Source organism: Muntiacus reevesi, chromosome X, assembly GCF_963930625.1.
Source record: "Muntiacus reevesi chromosome X, mMunRee1.1, whole genome shotgun sequence".
NCBI classification, from domain to species: domain Eukaryota; kingdom Metazoa; phylum Chordata; class Mammalia; order Artiodactyla; family Cervidae; genus Muntiacus; species Muntiacus reevesi.
In genome coordinates, this window is record NC_089271.1 from 49186806 (window position 1) to 49205705 (window position 18900).

Consider the following 18900-nt stretch of genomic DNA (forward strand, 5'->3'; position numbering starts at 1 on the left):
GCCTTGGACCAGATGCAGTCAGCTGTACCTTAAGGGAAGGAAGGATATAGTACATAGACACGCCTGACTTTAGGAGATGTTAGTAGAACAAATTCTCCCAGAAGTAGAGGTATATTGATGGCAGGCAAAAAGTGGCTTTTCTAATGCATGTGTGTAGCAGAGTAACTGGCATGTGGTAGGTGTTCAACAAATGGCCACAATTATTAACAGTAACATTATGCTACCTCTTACAGGAAGCCTTCCCAGAACTTTCAAGTTTCTCAAACTTTCCCCCCAGAACAGAAATCCTACTGCAGGAATTGTCCAATTAAGAAATCATTGAAATTTCTTCTTCATCTAGGACAGACTTTAAAAGCCTCATAGGTGTAAAGCACTGGGAGGAGGGATACACAAATGAATCAGGCCCTTATCCTGGCCTCAAGGAGCTCCCATGGTAGTACAAGAGAAAAAGTAGCCTAAGCCGTGAGAGAGCCACAGATACAGAGTTCTGGGAGTTCAAGGAAGGGAAAAGATTGTTATTTATACATATGTATATGTGTCTCCTGGATACATCCCCTTAGACGTCCCAAAGGCATCTCCTATTAAGCATACTTAAAATTGATCTCATCCGCCCCTTCCCAAACCTGTTCCTCTTCTCAGATTCCCTGTTTCCCTGAGGCAAGCTCATCCACACCACTTGCCCAAGCTTGAAACCTGAGCTACATCCTCTCACAATGTCAGCTGTTGTAGTTGCTAAAGTTGTCCCTGAACTCTTAGTGTGTGTTTGTCTTGTCCCAAAGGTCAGAACTAATAATAAACTTGAGCACTGCTTCAGGAGGGAGAATTTTAAACCACCAGGGAGACAGACAAGCTCTGCAATTCACTAGGGTTGATTTTGGATTTGACCTCTAGCGTCAATGGGTACAATCCATTTCAGTAAAGTGGGTCAACAAGAGCCTAAAAGGTTCATGCCTTTTTCCCACTAATTCTGCTCCTCAATATCTACCCACCCCTACTCCAAAACAGGAAAATCTCTGAGCACAATACTATTCCTCACAAGGCTATCTTCTGATGGTCAAACAGAGAAGTAGTGTTAACATCCAACAAGAGGGGAAGGGTTAAGGATTCATGGCACAGCTGTCTGATGGAATATTCTATAACCATTACCAAGGGATGATGGCTGTGGAGATTCTATAGCAACAGGGGAAAATTATTATGCTGCAACTTGGGACACAGGGTTATGTGTACACTTTGATTGTGACAACTTAAAAGCTGTGTGGGCTGAGGTTCTGCAGGTAGACATTTAAAATGTCTCATCTACAGAGGGAAAAGTCCTAAATTTTCCTTATGTAAATTATGAACCTCTGAGCTTTTTCTCTTTTCCCCCCCTTTTCATTCAATCAGTCAAACATCTTAATAACGTGCCTTATTTGTTACCAGGCCTCTCATAGGGAGTTAGTCACTCAGTTGCATTCGACTCTTTGCAACCCCAGGGACTGTAGCCCACCAGGCTCCTCTGCCCATGAAATTCTCCAGGCAAGAATACTGGAGTGGGTTGCCATTTCCTTGTCCAAGGCCTTCCACTGGGTGCTGGGTATTCAATGAACCACCCACGGTTCTTTGTCTCAGGAATTAGGGCAGAAGAGGCAAGAGATACAAAAATAAATGGTTTCAAAATATATGGGCCAGTCTGTGCAGAACCATTTGTGGATGTATGCAGGCACAGTCACCCTCTGGCGATCACTCAACTACCTGTCTTTGGGTGGTTCTAACCTCCTCCAGGGCAGTGGCTTACACCCTCTGGAGTCCAGCCCCAGCCTAGCCAGTGGCGCCTCCAACACTCCTCTCTCTCCCCGCTTCTGGGGCTCTAGATCTCTTAGTAGGCGCTTCGGTTTGGCACTGACCCAGGGTTATCCCACCCTGCTACTCTCATCTGAGCTCATCCCTGCCCAAAAACCTCAATCCGCTGAGATCTGCAAGATGATGTCATTCTCATCCGTTCACATGTGCTCCCGCCACTGGCCAATCGGCAGGCCGCTGCAGCAGATGGGGCCAAACTTCAGGCTCCTAAATTCTCTCTTTTCCCCTTTCCAAAGCTTTAACAAGTGACAACACCCTACTCGTATGAGAGAAGTGCAAGCAAACTGGTGGATCTAAGAGCGGGATCCAAGAAAATCTGTGAACCCTACAGTTCGCTACGCCTTACTCTGCCTTTGTCCCACCCACTCCCAAGATACATACCGTGGCTTATTGACTCCTTCCACCTACTTTCTCAAAGCGGGGGAGATACTCCAACTGCCCTTGAATCTGTAGTAGCCAGGACGGGGCTCACAGGAGGCTGCTGCAAGACAGTCAAACCTGGGCAGGTGAGATGACATGGGAGCCGGCATTGGAAAGGCCTCTTCCTGCATTCTAAAGTGGAAGTTACGTGGTTGTGGTGGTGGCGTCTTTTTTTAACAGTGTCTGTTAAAATTTTTAAATGCATGTATCCTATTGGCTCAGCAATTCCATTTCCTTCTATTCACCCAAGACTTCTAGAGCAGTGCATCAGAATCACCTAGTGGGCTTGATAAAATGCAGGCTGTTGAGAAGCACCCAATATCAGAGTTTCTGCTTCAGTAGGTTTGGGATCCGGCCTGAAATTTGCATTTCTAACAAGTTCTGAGTAATGCCGATGCTAACTGATTCAGTGACAACACTTCAAGAACCTTTACTCTTGTTGGTGGGAATGCGAACTAGTACAGCTACTATGGAGAACAGTGTGGAGATTTCTTAAAAAACTGGAAATAGAACTGCCATATGACCCAGCAATACCACTTCTGGGCATACACACTGAGGAAACCAGATCTGAAAGAGACATGTGCACCCCAATGTTCATCGCAGCACTGCTTTATAATAGCCAGGACATGGAAGCAACCTAGATGCCCATCAGCAGATGAATGGATAAGGAAGCTGTGGTACATATACACCATGGAATATTACTCAGTTGTTAAAAAGAATTCATTTGAATCAGTTCTAATGAGATGGATGAAACTGGAGCCCATTATACAGAGTGAAGTAAGCCAGAAAGATAAAGAACATTACAGCATACTAACACATATATATGGAATTTAGAAAGATGGTAATGATAACCCTATACGCAAAACAGAAAAAGAGACACAGATGTACAGAACAGACTTTTGGATTCTGTGGGAGAAGGCGAGGATGGGATGTTTCGAGAGAACAGCATGTATATTATCTATAGGGAAACAGATCACCAGCCCAGGCTGGATGCATGAGACAAGTGCTCGGGCCTGGTGCACTGGGAAGACCCAGAGGAATCGGGTGGAGAGGGAGGTTGGAGGGGGGGATCGGGATGGGGAACACATGTAACTCCATGGCTGATTCATGTCAATGTATGACAAAACCCACTGCAATGTTGTGAAGTAATAAGCCTCCAGCTAATAAAAATAAATGAAAAAAAATATTAGGTGAGTTCAAAAAAAAAATCTTAAAATGCTAATCTTCAAAAAAAAAAAAAAAGAACCTTTGCTCTAAAGGAAAAAATATTTTGCAAGGACCCATGTGTGAACAAGTATAAGCCTTACACCTTTGTTTGCACTGAAAGCATCTCTATGCTCACTTCAGTCGTTCAGTCATGTCCAACTCTTTGCAACCCCAAGGACTGCAACACACCAGGCCTCCATGTTCATCACCAACTGCTGGAGCTTGCTCAAACTCATGTACATCGAGTTGGTGATGCCATCCAACCATCTCATTCTCTGTTGTCCCCTTCTCCTCCTGCCTTCAATCTTTCTCAGCATCAGGGTGTTTTCCATTGAGTCAGTTCTTCCTATCAGGTGGCCAAAGTATTGGAGACTCAGCTTCAGCATCAGTCCTGAAAATGAACATTCAGGACTGATTTCCTTTAGGATGGACTAGTTTGATCTCCTTGCAGTCCAAAGGACTCTCAAGAGTCTTCTCCAACACCACAGTTCAAAAGCTCCAATTCTTCAGTGTGCAGCTTACTTTATAGTCCAACTCTCACATCCATACATGACTACTGGACAAACCATAGCTTTGACTAGACAGACCTTTGTTGACAAAGTAATGTCTCTGCTTTTTAATATGTTTTCTAGGTTGGTCATAGCTTTTCTTCCAAGGAGCAAGGGGCTTTTAGTTTCATGGCTGCAGTCACCATCTGCAGTGATTTTGGAGCCCAAGAAAATAGTCTGTCACTGTTTCTGTTGTTTCCCCATCTATTTGCCATGAAGTTGACAGGACCGGATGCCATGATCTTAGTTTTTTGAATATTGAGCTTTAAGCCAGTTTTTTCACTGTCCTCTTTCACTTTCATCAAGAGGCTCTTTAATTCTTCTTCATTTTCTGCCATAAGGGTGGTGTCATCTGCATATCTGAGGTTATTGATAGTTCTCCCAGCAATCTTGATTCCAGCTTGTGCTTCATCCAGCCCAGCATTTCTCATGATGTACTCTGCATATAAGTTAAATAAGCAAGGTGACAATATACAGACTTGACATACTCTTTTCCCAATTTGGAATCAGTCTGTTGTTTCATGTCCAGTTCTAACTGTTGCTTTCTGACCTGCATCCAAATTTCTCAGGAGGCAGGTCAGGTGGTCTGGTATTCCCATCTCTTTAAGAATTTGCCACAATTTATCATGATCCACACAGTCAAAGGCTTTGGCATAGTCAATAAAGCAGAAATAGGTGTTTTTCTGGAACGCTCTTGCTTTTTCAATGATCCAGTGGAGGTTGGCAATTTGATGTCTGGTTCCTCTGCCTTTTCTAAATCCAGCTTGAACACCTGGAAGTTCACCTTTCATGTACTGTTGAAGCCTGACTTGGAGCATTTTGAAATTTATTTTGCTAGCGTGTGAGATGAGTGCAATTGTGTGGTAGTTTGAGCATTCTTTGGCATTGCCTTTCTTTGGGATTAGAATGAAAGCTGACATTTTCCAGTCCTCTGGTCACTGCTAAACTTTCCAAATGTGCTGGCATATTGACTGCAGCACTTTTACATCATCGTCTTTTAGGATTTGAAATACCTCAACTGGAATTATATCATGTCCACTAACTTTGTTCATAGTGATGCTTCCTAAGGCCCACTTGACTTCGCATTCCAGGATGTCTGGCTCTAGGTGAGTGAACACACCATCCTGGTTATCTGGGTCATGAAGATCTTTTTTATATAGTTCTTCTGTGTATTCTTGCCACTTCTTCTTAATATCTTCTGCTTCTGTTAGGTCCATGACATTTCTGTTCTTTAATGTGCCCATTTTTCATGAAAATTTCCCTTGGTATCTCGAATTTTCTTGAAGAGATCTCTAGTCTTTCCCATTCTATTGTTTTCCTCTATTTCTTTGCACTGATCACAGAGGAAGACTTCCTTATCTCTCCTTGCTATTCTTTGGAACTCTGCATTCAAATGGGTATAACCTTCCTTTTCTCCTTTGCCTTTCACTTCTCTTCTTTTTCACAGGCCTCGTCAGACAACCATTTTGCCTTTTTGCATTTCTTTTTCTTGGGGATGGTCTTGATCCCTGCCTCCTGTACAATGTCATGAACCTCCATCCATAATTCTTCAGGCACTCTGCTATCAGATCTAATCCCTTACATCTATTTGTCACTTCCACTGTATAATCATAAATGATTTGATTTAGGTCATACCAGAATGATTTAGTGGTTTTCCCTACTTTCTTCAGTTTAAGTCTGACAACAAGGAGTTCATGATCTGAGCCACAGTCAGCTCCTGGTCTTGTTTTTGCTGGCTGTAAATAGGTTCTCCATCTTTGACTGCAAAGAATATAATCAATATGATTTTGGTACTGACCATCTGGTGATGTCCATGTGTAGAGTCTTCTCTAATGTTTTTGGAAGAGGGTGTTTGCTATGATCAGTGAATTCTTTTGGCAAAACTCTATTAGTCTTTGCCCTGCTTCATTCTGTACTGCAAGGCCAAATTTGCCTGTTACTCCAGGTATTTCTTGACTTCCTCCTTTTGCATTCCAGTCCCCTACAATGAAAAGATCTTTTTCGGGTATTAGTTCTAAAAGGTCTTGTAAGTCTTAATAGAACCATTCAACTTCAGCTTCTTCAGCATTACTGGTTGGGGTATAGACTTGATACCGTGATAGACCGTGATATTGAACAGTTTGCCTTGGAAATGAACAGAGATCATTCTGTCATTTTTGAGATTGCATCCAAGTACTGCATTTCGGACTCTTTTGTTCACTATGACGGCTACTCCATTTTTTCTAAGGAATTCTTGCCACAGTAGTAGATATAATGGTCATCTAAGTAAAATTCACCCATTCCAGTCCATTTTAGTTTGCTGATTCTTCAAACGTCAATGTTCACTCTTGCCATCTCCTGATGTGTTCTCCAAGAGCGAAATCTATTTCCTCCACTCCTATGGAAATCCTATAATCAAATCCCATTGGCCTTCCAAGTCAGATCCCCTAGGGATTCCCTTTCCCTCTGTTGGAGCCCAGGCTGGGAAACCTGACATGGGGTTCAGAACCATCACAACAGTGGGAGAACTTCTTTGGTATTATTGTTCTCCAGTTTGTGGGTCACCCTCCTGGCAGGTATGGGATTTGACTTTATCATGATTGTACCCCTCCTACCATCTCATTGTGGCTTCTTTTTCTTTGGATGAGGTCTGTCTTTTTTGGTGGGTTCCACTGTCCTCCTGTCAATGGTTGTTCAAAAGTTAGTTGCAATTTTGGGAGTCTCACAGGCAGAGATGAGTACACATCCTTCTACTCCACTCTTTTGAACTCACCAGTACCCACTCCAGTATTCTTGCCTGGAGAATCCCATGAAAAGAGGAGCCTAGGGCTCTACATACCATAGGGTCACAAAAAGTCTGACACAACTAAAGTGGCTTAACACACATGCACACACAATGCTGTGATAAGTAATATAATGTATAAATAATTCAAACTAATGGTCATAAAGATTCTGATTTAACTTGGAGAAGAACAGGATGAACACAGTGAGAGCTTCACAAATGTTTATAAAATATAAAAACCAATCAGAGGTTTAAAAAAATGCATAACTGAAGTGAAAATACACTAGAAGTTATCAACAACAGGTTAGATAATGAAGAAGAAAAGATCAATAATCCAGAAGGCAGGGTAGTGGAAATCACCCAAAAATAACAGCAAAAGCAAAACAAAATTCTTTGAAATGAGGATAGATTAAGGGACCTCTGGGAAACAATGGGCATACTAACATTTGCATTATAGGGATCCCAGAAGGAAAAGAAAGAGAGAAAGGGGAAGAAAACTTCTCTGAAAGGGGGCAGTCCTAAGATGGTGGAGGAATAGGATGGGGAGACCACTTTCTCCCCCACAAATTCATCAAAATAACATTTGAACGCTGAGCAAATTCCACAAAACAACTTCTGAATGCTGGCAGAGAACATCAGGCACCCAGAAAGGCAGCCCATTGTCTTTGAAAGGAGGTAGGACAAAATATAAACGATAAAAAGAGAGACAAAAGAGGTAGGGATGGAGACCCATCCCAGGAAGGGAGTCTTAAAAGAGGAGAAGTTTCCAAACACCAGGAAACCCTCTCACCAGCGGGTTTGTGGGGAGTCTGGAATCTCAGAGGGCAATGTAACCTGGAGGAAAAATAAATAAATAAACCCTACAGATTACATGCCTAACAGCAACTCCCAGCAGAAAAGTAGCCCAGATGCTCACATCCACCACCAGCAAGTGAAGGCTGAACAGGGAGGAGCAGGCTGCATTCCTTAGGGTAAGGACCGGGCCTGAATGCCCTGAGGGCAATCTGAGGGAGCTAACCTGAGACAGCAACTCAAACTGTGGGACAGCCAGAGAGAGAGAGGAAAAAGAACAGAGAGAGAGAGAGAGCTATGCCACAAAAAGCCCTAACCTAAGGCACTGCCGGGCCCTCTCACAGAGCAAAGAACTGAGCCAATACCAGAGGAGAGCTAGCCGGTTGTGGACCGGCCCATCCCCCGCTGGAGGTAGGGAGGCAGGCGGGTGGCAGCCAGAGCTGGAAAGGGGCAAACTCAGCCCCAGAGACAGCATCCCCTACCAAACTGCAAGCAGGCTTCCTCTTGCTAACCAAGATTTCCTGGGATTCTGGATGACTGACATCCACCAGAAGGGCTGCAGCCAGAGATCAGCTCCCCAGAAGAGAAACATGGCACACCTGAGACGGTGCACCCGCTGCTATCCAGGAAACCCAGGGACTAGGATTGGGAAGGTGATATGACACACACCCCCGACCTGGGGAGAGTGTGCTCACCAAGCACCTTGTCACCTGAGCTGCTCAGGCCTGGGAAGGGCACAAAACGCAGGCCCAACTGAGTCTGCACCTTTGTGGAGTACCTGAGAACCTGAACCTGAGCGGCTTAGACCTGGGAAGTGCAGGCAACCCAGGGCCCACTTAAGACAATTCCCCTGCAGAGCAACCTGGAGCCTGAGAAGCGTAGACTGGGAAAGCACACACACCTTGAGCGGGGGCAAACCCATTGTGGCCAAGACACTGCGAGCACTCCCCACACACGCCAGTGATATTTGTTTGCAGTGTTCCTCCCTCCCCACAGCACGACTGAACAAGTGAGCCTAAATAAGTGACCACCTTCGCCCCCTTGTGTCAGGGCGGAAATTAGACACTGAAGAGACCTGCAAACAGAAGAAGTCAAAATAAACAGAAGGAACCGCTTTGGAAGTGACAGGTGCAGCAGATTAAAACCTTGGAGTTAACACCGACTACATTGGAAGGGGCCTGTAGATCTTGAGAAGTATAAGCTGGAACAAGGAATCATCTGAAACTGAACTGAGCCCACACTGCCCACAAGAGCTCCAGAGAAATTCCTAGATATATTTTTATTATTATCATTTTTTGTAATTTAATTTTTTTTATTTTTAAGTACTCTATTAAGTCCTTTAATTTTCATTTTTTATAACCTACTACTACCTTGCAGGGAAAAAGGCCCTATTTTTAAAGCAAACTTCGTATATATATTTTATAATTTTTGTGATTTTGTTTTGCTTTTTTAACATTGAATTTCTGAGAGTCTAACCTCGACTCTAGATTTTTAATCTTTGCTTTTTGGTATTTCTTATCAATTTTGTACCTTTAAGAATCCAATCTTCAGTACCCATTTTTACTTAGGAATGTGATTACTGGCTTGATTGCTGTCTCTCCTTTTTAACCCTCATTCTTCTCCCCCAGGTCACCTCTATCTCCTCCCTCCACCTTCTTTTCTCTACCCGACTCTGTGAATCTCTGCTTGTGTTCCAGGTTGTGGAGAACACTTAGGGAACTGATTACTGCCTAGATCTGTCTCTCTCCTTTTGATTCCCGCTTTTCTCCTTCTGGTAACCTCTGTTTCCTTCCTCCCTCTTCTCTTCTCTGTGTAAATCCATGAACCTCTCTGAGGGGTTCAGACTGTGGAAAGCACATAGGGAATCGATTACTGGCTAGACTGCTCTCTCCCCTTTTGACTCCCCCTCTTCTCATCCTGTTCACTTCTATTTCCCTCCTCCCTCTTCTCTTCTCCATGTAACTCTGTGAACCTCTCTGGGTTTCCCTCACTGTGGAGAATCTTTTCACCATTAACCTAGATGTTTTACCATCGGTGCTGTATGGATGGAGAAGTCTTGAGGCTACTGTAAGAATAAGACTGAAAACCAGAGGAAAGAGGCTTAAGCCCAAAACCTGAGGACACCATAGAACTCTGATAAAATAATGATAGTAAAAATGATCCAAAATCTTGGGGGGAAAATGGAGTTACAGATAAATAGCCTAGAGACAAGGATTGAAAAGATGCAAGAAATGTTTAACAAGGACCTAGAAGAAATAAAAAAGAGTCAATTAATAATGAATAATGCAATAAATGAGATCAAAAACACTCTGGAAGGAACCAACAGTACAATAACAGAGGTAGAAGATAGGATAAGTGAGGTAAAAGATATAATGGTAAAAATAAATGAAGCAGAGAGGAAAAAAGAAAAAAAGAATTAAGAGAAATAATGACAACCTCAGGGACCTCTGGGACAATGTTAAATGCCCCAACATTCGAATCATAGGAGTCCCAGAAAAAGACAACAAAAAGAAAGGTCATGAGAAAATACTTGAGGACACAATAGTTGAAAACTTCCCTAAAATGGGGAAGGAAATAGTCACCAAAGTCCAAGAAACCCAGAGAGTCCCAAACAGGATAAACCCAAGATGAAACACCCCAAGAAACATGTTAATCAAATTAACAAAGATCAAGCACAAAGAAAAAATATGAAAAGCAGCAAGGGGGAAACAACAAATAACACACAAGGGGATTCCCATAAGGATAACAGCTGATCTATCAATAGAAACTCTTCAGGCCAGAAGGGAATGGCAGAACATACTTAAAGTGATGTAAGAGAAAAATCTACAACCCAGATTACTGTAACCAGCAAGGACCTCATTCAATTATGAAGGGGAAATCAAAAGTTTTACAGACAAGCAAAAGCTGAGAGAATTAAGCACCACCAAATTAGCTCTCTATGAAATAGTAAAGGATCTTCTCTAGACAGGAAACACAGAAAGGGTATATAAACTCGAACCCAAAACAACAAAGTAAATGGCAACAGGATCAATAACTACCTTAACTGTAAATGGGTTGAATGCCCCAACCAAAAGACAAAGACTGACTGAATGGATGCAAAAACAAGACCCCTATATATGCTGTCTACAAGAGACCTACCTCAAAACAAGGGACACATACAGACTGAAAGTGAAGGGCTTGGGAACGATATTTCACCCAAATGGAGACCAAAAGAAAGCAGGAGGACCAATACTCATATCAGATAAAAAACACTTTAAAATAAAGGCTGTGAAAAGAGACAAAGAAGGACACTACATAATGATCAAAGGATCAATCCAAGAAGAAAATATAGCAATTATAAATATATAAGCACCCAACATAGAAGCACTGCAATATGTAAGACAAATGCTAACAAATACTTTTTCGGGTAAACTCCCTATCTCCTTCTCTTTGGTTTGGTGGGCATTTATCATGTTCCTTTACCTGCTGAATATTTCTCTGCCTTTTCATCTTGTTTAGATTGCTGTGTTTGGGGTGACCTTTCTGTATTCTGGCAGTTTGTGGTTCCTCTTTACTTTGGAGGTTCCTCCCTGTGAGTGGGGTTGGATGGGTAGCTTGTCAAGGTTTCCTGGTTAGGGAAGCTTGCATCGGTGTTCTGGTGGGTGGATCTGCATTTCTTCTGTCTGGAGTGCAATGAAGTGCCCAGTAGTGAGTTTTGAGATGTCATTGGGTTTGGTGTGACTTTGGGCAGCCTGTATATTGAAGCTCAGGGCTATGTTCCTGTGTTGCTGGAGAATTTGCATGGTATGTCTTGCTCTGGAACTTGTTGGCTCTTGGGTATTGCTTGATTTCAGTGTAGGTATGGAGGCTTTTAGATGAGTTCTTATGATTAATGTTCCCTGGAATCAACAAATGGTGCTGGGAAAACTGGTCAACCACTTGTAAAGACCAGAACACTTTCTAACACCATACACAAAAATAAACTCAAAATGGATTAAAGATCTAAAGGTAAGACCAGAAACTATAAAACTCCTAGAGGAAAACATAGGCAAAACACTCTTTGACAAAAGTCAAAGCAAGATTCTCTATGACTCACCTCCTAGAGTAATGGAAACAAAAACAAAAGTATACAAGTGAGACCTGATTAAACTTAAATCTTTTGCACAGCAAAGGAAACCATAAGCAAGGAGAAAAGACAACCCTCAGAAAGGGAGAAAATAATAGCAAATGATTAATCTGCTACAAAGTAACAAGTGACAAAGGATTAATTTCAAATGTATACAAGCAGCTCATACAACTCAATACCAGAATAACAAACAACCCAGTCAAAAAGTGGGAAAAAGACCTTAGCAGACATTTCTGCAAAGAAGACATATAGATGGCTAACACATGAAAAGATGCTCAACATTGCTCATTATTAGAGAAATGTAAATCAAAACTACAGTGAGATATCTCACACTGGTCAGAATGGCCCTCATCAAAAAGTCTACAAACAATAAATGCTGGAGAGGGTGTGGAGAAAAGGAAACACTCTTGCACTGTTGGTGGGAATGTAAATTGATACAGCTACTATGGAAGACAGTATGGAGATTCCTTTAAAAACTAGGAATAAAACCACCATATGACCCAGCAATCCCACTCCTAGGCATATACCCTGAAGAAACCAAAATTGAAAGAGACACATGTATCCCATTGTTCATTGCAACACTATTTACAATAGCTAGAACATGGGAGCAACCTAAATTTCCATCGACAGATGAATGGATAAAGAAGTTGTGGTATATATACACAATGGAATATTACTCAGCCTTAAAAAGGAACACATTTGAGTCAGTTCTAATGAGGTAGATGAACCTAGAACCTATTATACAGAGCGAAGTGAGTCAGAAAGGGAAAGATAAATACCATATTCAGAATCTAGAAAAGTGGTACTGAAGAATTTATTTACAGGGCAAGAATGGAGAAAAAGATATAGAGAATAGGCATATGGACATGGGGAGAAAGGAGGAGAAGGTGAGATGTATGGAAAGAGTAGCATGGAAACTTAAACTACCATATGTAAAATAGATAGCCAACAGGAATTTACTGTATGGCTCAGGAAATTCAAACATGGGCTCTGTATCATCCTAGAAGGGTGGGATGGGAAGGGAGATGCAGGGAGGTTCAAAGGGGAGGGGATATGTGTATACTTATGGCTGATTCATGTTGAGGTTTGACAAAAAATAGCAAAATTCTGTAAAGGAATTATCTTTCAATAAAAAATAAATTATTTTTTAAAATTAGAAAAAGATATATGTACTCCAGTGTTCAGGCTTCCCTGGTGACTCAGAGGTAAAGAATCCGCCTGCAATGCAGAAGCTGCAGAACACCTGGGTTTGATCCCTAGGTGGGGAAGATCTCCTGAGTGCATGGCAACCTGCTCCAGTATTCTTGCCTGGAGAATCCCATGGACAGAAGAACTTGGTGGGCCACAGTCAACAGGGTCGCAAAGAGTTAGACATGAGTGAAGTGACCTAGCATGCACACATGCACCCCAATGTTCAATGCGGCACTATTTACAATAGCTAGGACATGGAAGCAACCTACATATCCATCAACAGATGAATGGATAAAGAAGCTATAGTGTATATATACAATGGACTATTAGTCAGCCATTAAAAGGAACACTTTTGAGTCATTGCTAATAAGGTGAATGAACCTAAAGCCTATTATACAGAGTAAAATAAGTCAGAAAGAGAGAAATATTGTATATTAACACATTATAATGCATTAATTAATACATTAATGCATATATGGGGCTTCCCCAGTGACTAAGCTGGTAAAGAACTCACCAGCCAATTTAGAAAATTAAAGAGATGCAGGTTGAATCCCTAGGTTGGAAAGAGGCCCTGGAGAAGGAAATGGCCACCCACTCCAGTATTCTTGCTGGGAAAATCCCATGGACAGTGGAGCCTGGCAGGCTACAGTTCATGGGATTGCAAAGATTTGGACACAAGTGAGCAACTGAACAACAATCAAAAATTGGGTAGGAGACCTAAACAGACATTTCTCCAAAGAAGACATGCAAATGACTCATAAACACATGAAAATATGCTCAACATTTCTCATTATTAGAGAAATGCATATCAAAACTACAATGAGATATCACCTCACACTGATCAGAATGGTCCTCATCAAAAAGTCTACAAACAATAAATGCTGAAGAGGGTGTGGAGAAAAGGAAACACTCTTGCACTGTTGGTGGGAATGTAAATTGATACAGCCACTATGGAAGACAGTATGGAGATTCCTTTAAAAACTAGGAGTAAAACCACCTTATGACCCAGCAATCCCACTCCTAGGCATATACCCCAAGGAAACCAAAATTGAAAATGGCCAATGTACCCCCAGTGCTCATTGCAGTACTGTTTACAATAGCTAGATCATGGAAGCACCCTAGATGTCCACTGACAGATAAATGGAAAAAGAAGCTGTGGTACATATATACAATGGAATACTATTCAGCCAGAAAAAGGAATGCATTTGATTCAGTTCTAATGAGGTGGATGAACCTAGAGCATATTATACAGAGTGAAGTAATTCAGAAAGAGAAAAACAAGCACTGTATATTAATGTATATATATGGAATCTAGAAAGATGGTAGTGATGAACCTATTTGCAGGGAACCAATGGAAAGGCAGACATAGAGAAAAAACTTGTAGACACAAGTTAGGGATGGAGTGTGGGACAAGTGGAGAGAGCAGTATGGAACCATATACACTATCATATAGATAGCAAAATAGATAGCCAGTGGGAATTTGCTGTATGAATCGGGGAACACAAACCAGGCCCCTCTGACAACCTAGGAGGGTGTCTTGGGGTGGAAGGTAGGAGGAAATTTCAAAAGGGAGGGGATATATGTGTACCTTTGGCTGATTCATGTTGATGTATGACAGAAACCAACATAATATTGTGAAGCAATCCTTCAATTAAAAGTAAATTAATTTAAAAAATCAGTTGCCTTTGTATATACTAATAATATATTATTTGAAAGTTCAGTTCAGTTCAGTCGCTCAATCATGTCTGAGCCTTTGCAACCACATGGACTGCAGCAAACCAGGACTCCCTGTCCATCACCAACTCCCAAAGTTTACTCAAACTCAAGTCTATTGAGTCGGTGATGCCATCCAACCATCTCATCCTCTGTCGTCCCCTTCTCCCCCTGCCTTTGATCTTTCCCAGCATCAGGGTCTTATCCCATGAGTCAGTTCTTCGCATCAGGGGGCCAAAGTTTTGAAGCTTCAGCTTCAGCATCAGTCCTTCCAATGAATATTCAGGACTGATTTCCTTTAGGATTGACTGGTTGGATCTTGCTGTGCAAGGGACTCTCAAGGGTCTTCTTCAACACCACAGTTCAAAAGCATCAATTCTTCGGCACTCAACTTTCTTTATAGTCCAACTCTCACATCCATACATGACTGCTGAAAAAACCATAGCTTTGACTAGATGGACCTTTGCTGGCAAAGTAATGTCTCTGCTTTTTAATATGCTGTCCAGGTTAGTCATAACTTTCCTTCCAAGGAGTAAGCGTCTTTTAATTTCATGGCTACAGTCACCATCTGCAGTGATTTTTGGAGTCCCAAAAAATAAAGTCTGTCACTGTTTCCATTGTTCACCCATCTACTTGCCACGAAGTGATGGGACCAGATGCCATGATCTTCATTTTCTGAACGTTGAGTTTTAAGCCAACTTTTTCCACTCTCCTCTTTCACTTTCATCAAGAGGCTCTTTGGTTCTTCTTCACTTTCTGCCATAAGGGTGGTGTTATCTGCATATCTGAGGTTATAGATATTTCTCCCAGCACTCTTGGTTCCCGCTTGTGCTCCATCCAGCCCAGCGTTTCTCATGATGTACTCTGCACAGACGTACTCCCTTCCTGATAAGGAACCAGTCGGTTCTTCCATGTCCAGTACTAAATGTTGCTTCCTGACCTGCATACATGTTTCTCAAGGGGCAGGTCAGGTGGTCTGGAATTTCCATCTCTTTAAGAGTTTTCCAGTTTGTTGCTCAATTCCAGAAAAATAAATGACCCAATCAAAAAATGGGTCAAAGAACTAAACAGACATTTCTCCAAAGAAGACATACAGATGGCTAACAAACACATGAAAAGATGCCCAACATCACTCATTATCAGAGAAATACAAATCAAAACCACAATGAGGTACCACTACACGCCAGTCAGAATGGCTGCTATCCAAAAGTCTACAAGCAATAAATGCTGGAGAGGGTGTGGAGAAAAGGGAACCCTCTTACACTGTGGGTCAGAATGCAAACTAGTAGAGCCACTATGGAGAACAGTGTGGAGATTCCTTAAAAATCTGGAAATAGAATTGCCTTATGACCCAACAATCCCACTCCTGGGCATACACACCAAGGAAACCAGATCTGAAAGAGACACATGCACCCCAATGTTCATCGCAGCACTGTTTATAATAGCCAGGACATGGAAGCAACCTAGATGCCCATCAGCAGATGAATGGATAAGGAAGCTGTGGTACATATACACTATGGAATATTATTCAACCATTAAAAAGAATTCATTTGAATCAGTTCTAATGAGATGGATGAAACTGGAGGCCATTATACAGAGTGAAGTAAGCCAGAAAGATAAAGACCAATACAGTATACTAATGCATATACATGGAATTTTAAAAGATGGTAACGATAACCCTATACGCAAAACAGAAAAAGACATAGATGTACAGAACAGACTTTTAGACTCTGGGAGAAGGCGAGGGTGGGATGTTCAGAGAGAACAGCATCGAAACAAGTATACTATCAAGAGTGAAACAGATCACCAGCCCAGGTTGGATGCATGAGACAAGTGCTTGGGGCTGATGCACTGGGAAGACCCAGAGGGATGGGATGGAGATGGAAGTGGGAGGGGGGATCGGGATGGGGAACACATGTAAATCCATGGCTGATTCATGTCAATGTATGGCAAAAACCACTAAAATATTGTAAAGTAATTAGCCTCCAACTAATAAAAATAAATGAAAAAAAAACTTAAAAAAAAGGAATTTTCCAGTTTGTTGTGAGCCACACAGCTAAAGGATTTGGCATAGTTAATAAAGCAGAAGTAGATGTTTTTCTAGAAATGAATAAAACAATTCTATTTACAAATTGCATCAAACAAAATTAAATTACCTTGGAATGAACCTAATCAATAAGGTAAAATATTCATACTTGGAAAATGAATACATTGATGAAAGAAATTGAAGATGACAAACAGATGGAAAGATATATATGTTCATGGATTGGAAGAATTAATATTGTGAAAACGACTGTATAACCCAAGATGATCTAAAGATCTGATGCAATCCTTATTGAAGTACCAATAGCATATTTCACTAAACTGGAACAAAGAATCCTAAATTTTCTATGGCATCACAGAAACACATACAAGCTTGAGTACTTAAAACAGTCTGAGAAAGAAGAAAAAGCTGGAATTATCACACATGCTGATTTCATACTATACTAAAAAGCTACACTAATCAAAACAGTATGTTACTGGCACAAAAACATCATTAATCATCAGGGAAATGCAAATCAAAACCACAGTGAGATATCACCTTACATCTGTCAGAATGATTATTATCAAAAAGACTACAAAACACAAATGTTGGTGAGGATGTGGAGAAAATTGAACACTCTAGCACTGTTGGTGGGAATGCAAATTGGTGCAGCCAATATGGAAAACAGTATGGAACTTCCCCCAAATTTAAAAATATAACTGTCATAAGATTCAGCAATTCCACTTCAGAGTATTTATCCAATGAAAATGAAGAAACTGATTTGAAAAGATATGTGTACTTCAATGTTTACTGCAGCATTATTTGCAATACCCAAGATAGTAAAGCAACCTAAGGGTCCATCAACAGATGAATGAATAAAGAGGATATGGCACTGTATCTCAATAATTTAAAAAAAATTTTAATACATTGAATTGGATTCAACTGGATGGAAATGAAAATAAATCATATGAAAATTTGAGGAACAAAGCTAAAGCAGTGCTAACATGGCTGGCTCCACATTTGTAATCAACCAATGTAATTCATCACATCAACAGACTGAAAAAAAATTAACATATAATTATATCAACTGATACAGAAAAGTATTTGACAAAATTTCACCATCCATTAATACATTTTAAAAAAAGATAGTGCTCAGGCTTCCCTGGTGGCTCAGAGTTAAAGAACCCGCCTGCCAATGCAAGAGCCACAGGTTCAATCCCTCTTCTGGGAAGATGCCAGAGAGTAACTAAACGTGTATATCACAACTATTGAGCCTATGCTCTACAGCCCAGGAATTTCAACTACTGAGCCCACGTGCCACAACTACTGAAGCCCACACATCCTAGAGCCTGTGCTGTGTAGCAAGAGAAGCTTCTGCAATGAGAAGCTCTAGACCTCAACTAGAGACTAGCCACAACTAGAGAAAAGCCCACACCACAATGAAGATGCAGCATGGGCCAAATTAAAAAATAAATTTAAAAAAATACTCAGAATAATAATGACAGAAATTTTCTTGATTTGACCAACAGCATCTGAAAAGAAAACTACAACTAATATTACACAAAATGGTGAAAGACAATGTTTTCTCCTGAGATAAGGAACACGGCAAGAATTGCACTTTCATCACTTCAATTAAACACTATCCTGGAAGTTCTCACCAGTACAGTGGGCAAGAAAACAAAATAAAAATCATATATATTGAAAATATAGAAATTAAACTGTCTAAATTTGCAGAAGGCAAAATAATCTACATAGAAAATTCCAAGATATTCGCATCTGATTTCAGAGTTCCAAAGAATAACAAGGAGAGATAAGAAAGACTTCCTCAGTGATCAATGCAAAGAAATAGAGGAAAACAACAGAATGGGAAAGACTAGAGATCTCTTCAAGAAAAGTAGAGATATCAAGGGTACATTTAATGCAAAGATGGGCACAATAAAGGACAGAAACGGTAAGAACCTAACAGAAGCAGAAATATTAAGAAGAGGTGGCAAACATACACAGAAGAACTATAGAAAAAGGTCTTAATAACCTAGATAACCATGATGATGTGATCACTCACCTAGAGCTAGACATCCTGGAGTGCGAAGTCAAGTGGGCCTTAGGAAGCATCACTACAAACAAAACTACTGGAGGTTACGGGATTCCAGGCGAGCTATTTCAAATCCTAAAAGATGATGCTGTTAAAGTGCTGCACTTAATATGCCACCAAATTTGGAAAAATCAGCAGTAGCCACAGGACTGGCAAAGGTCAGTTTTCATTCCAAATCCAAATAAAGACAATGCCAAAGGTTGCTCCAAT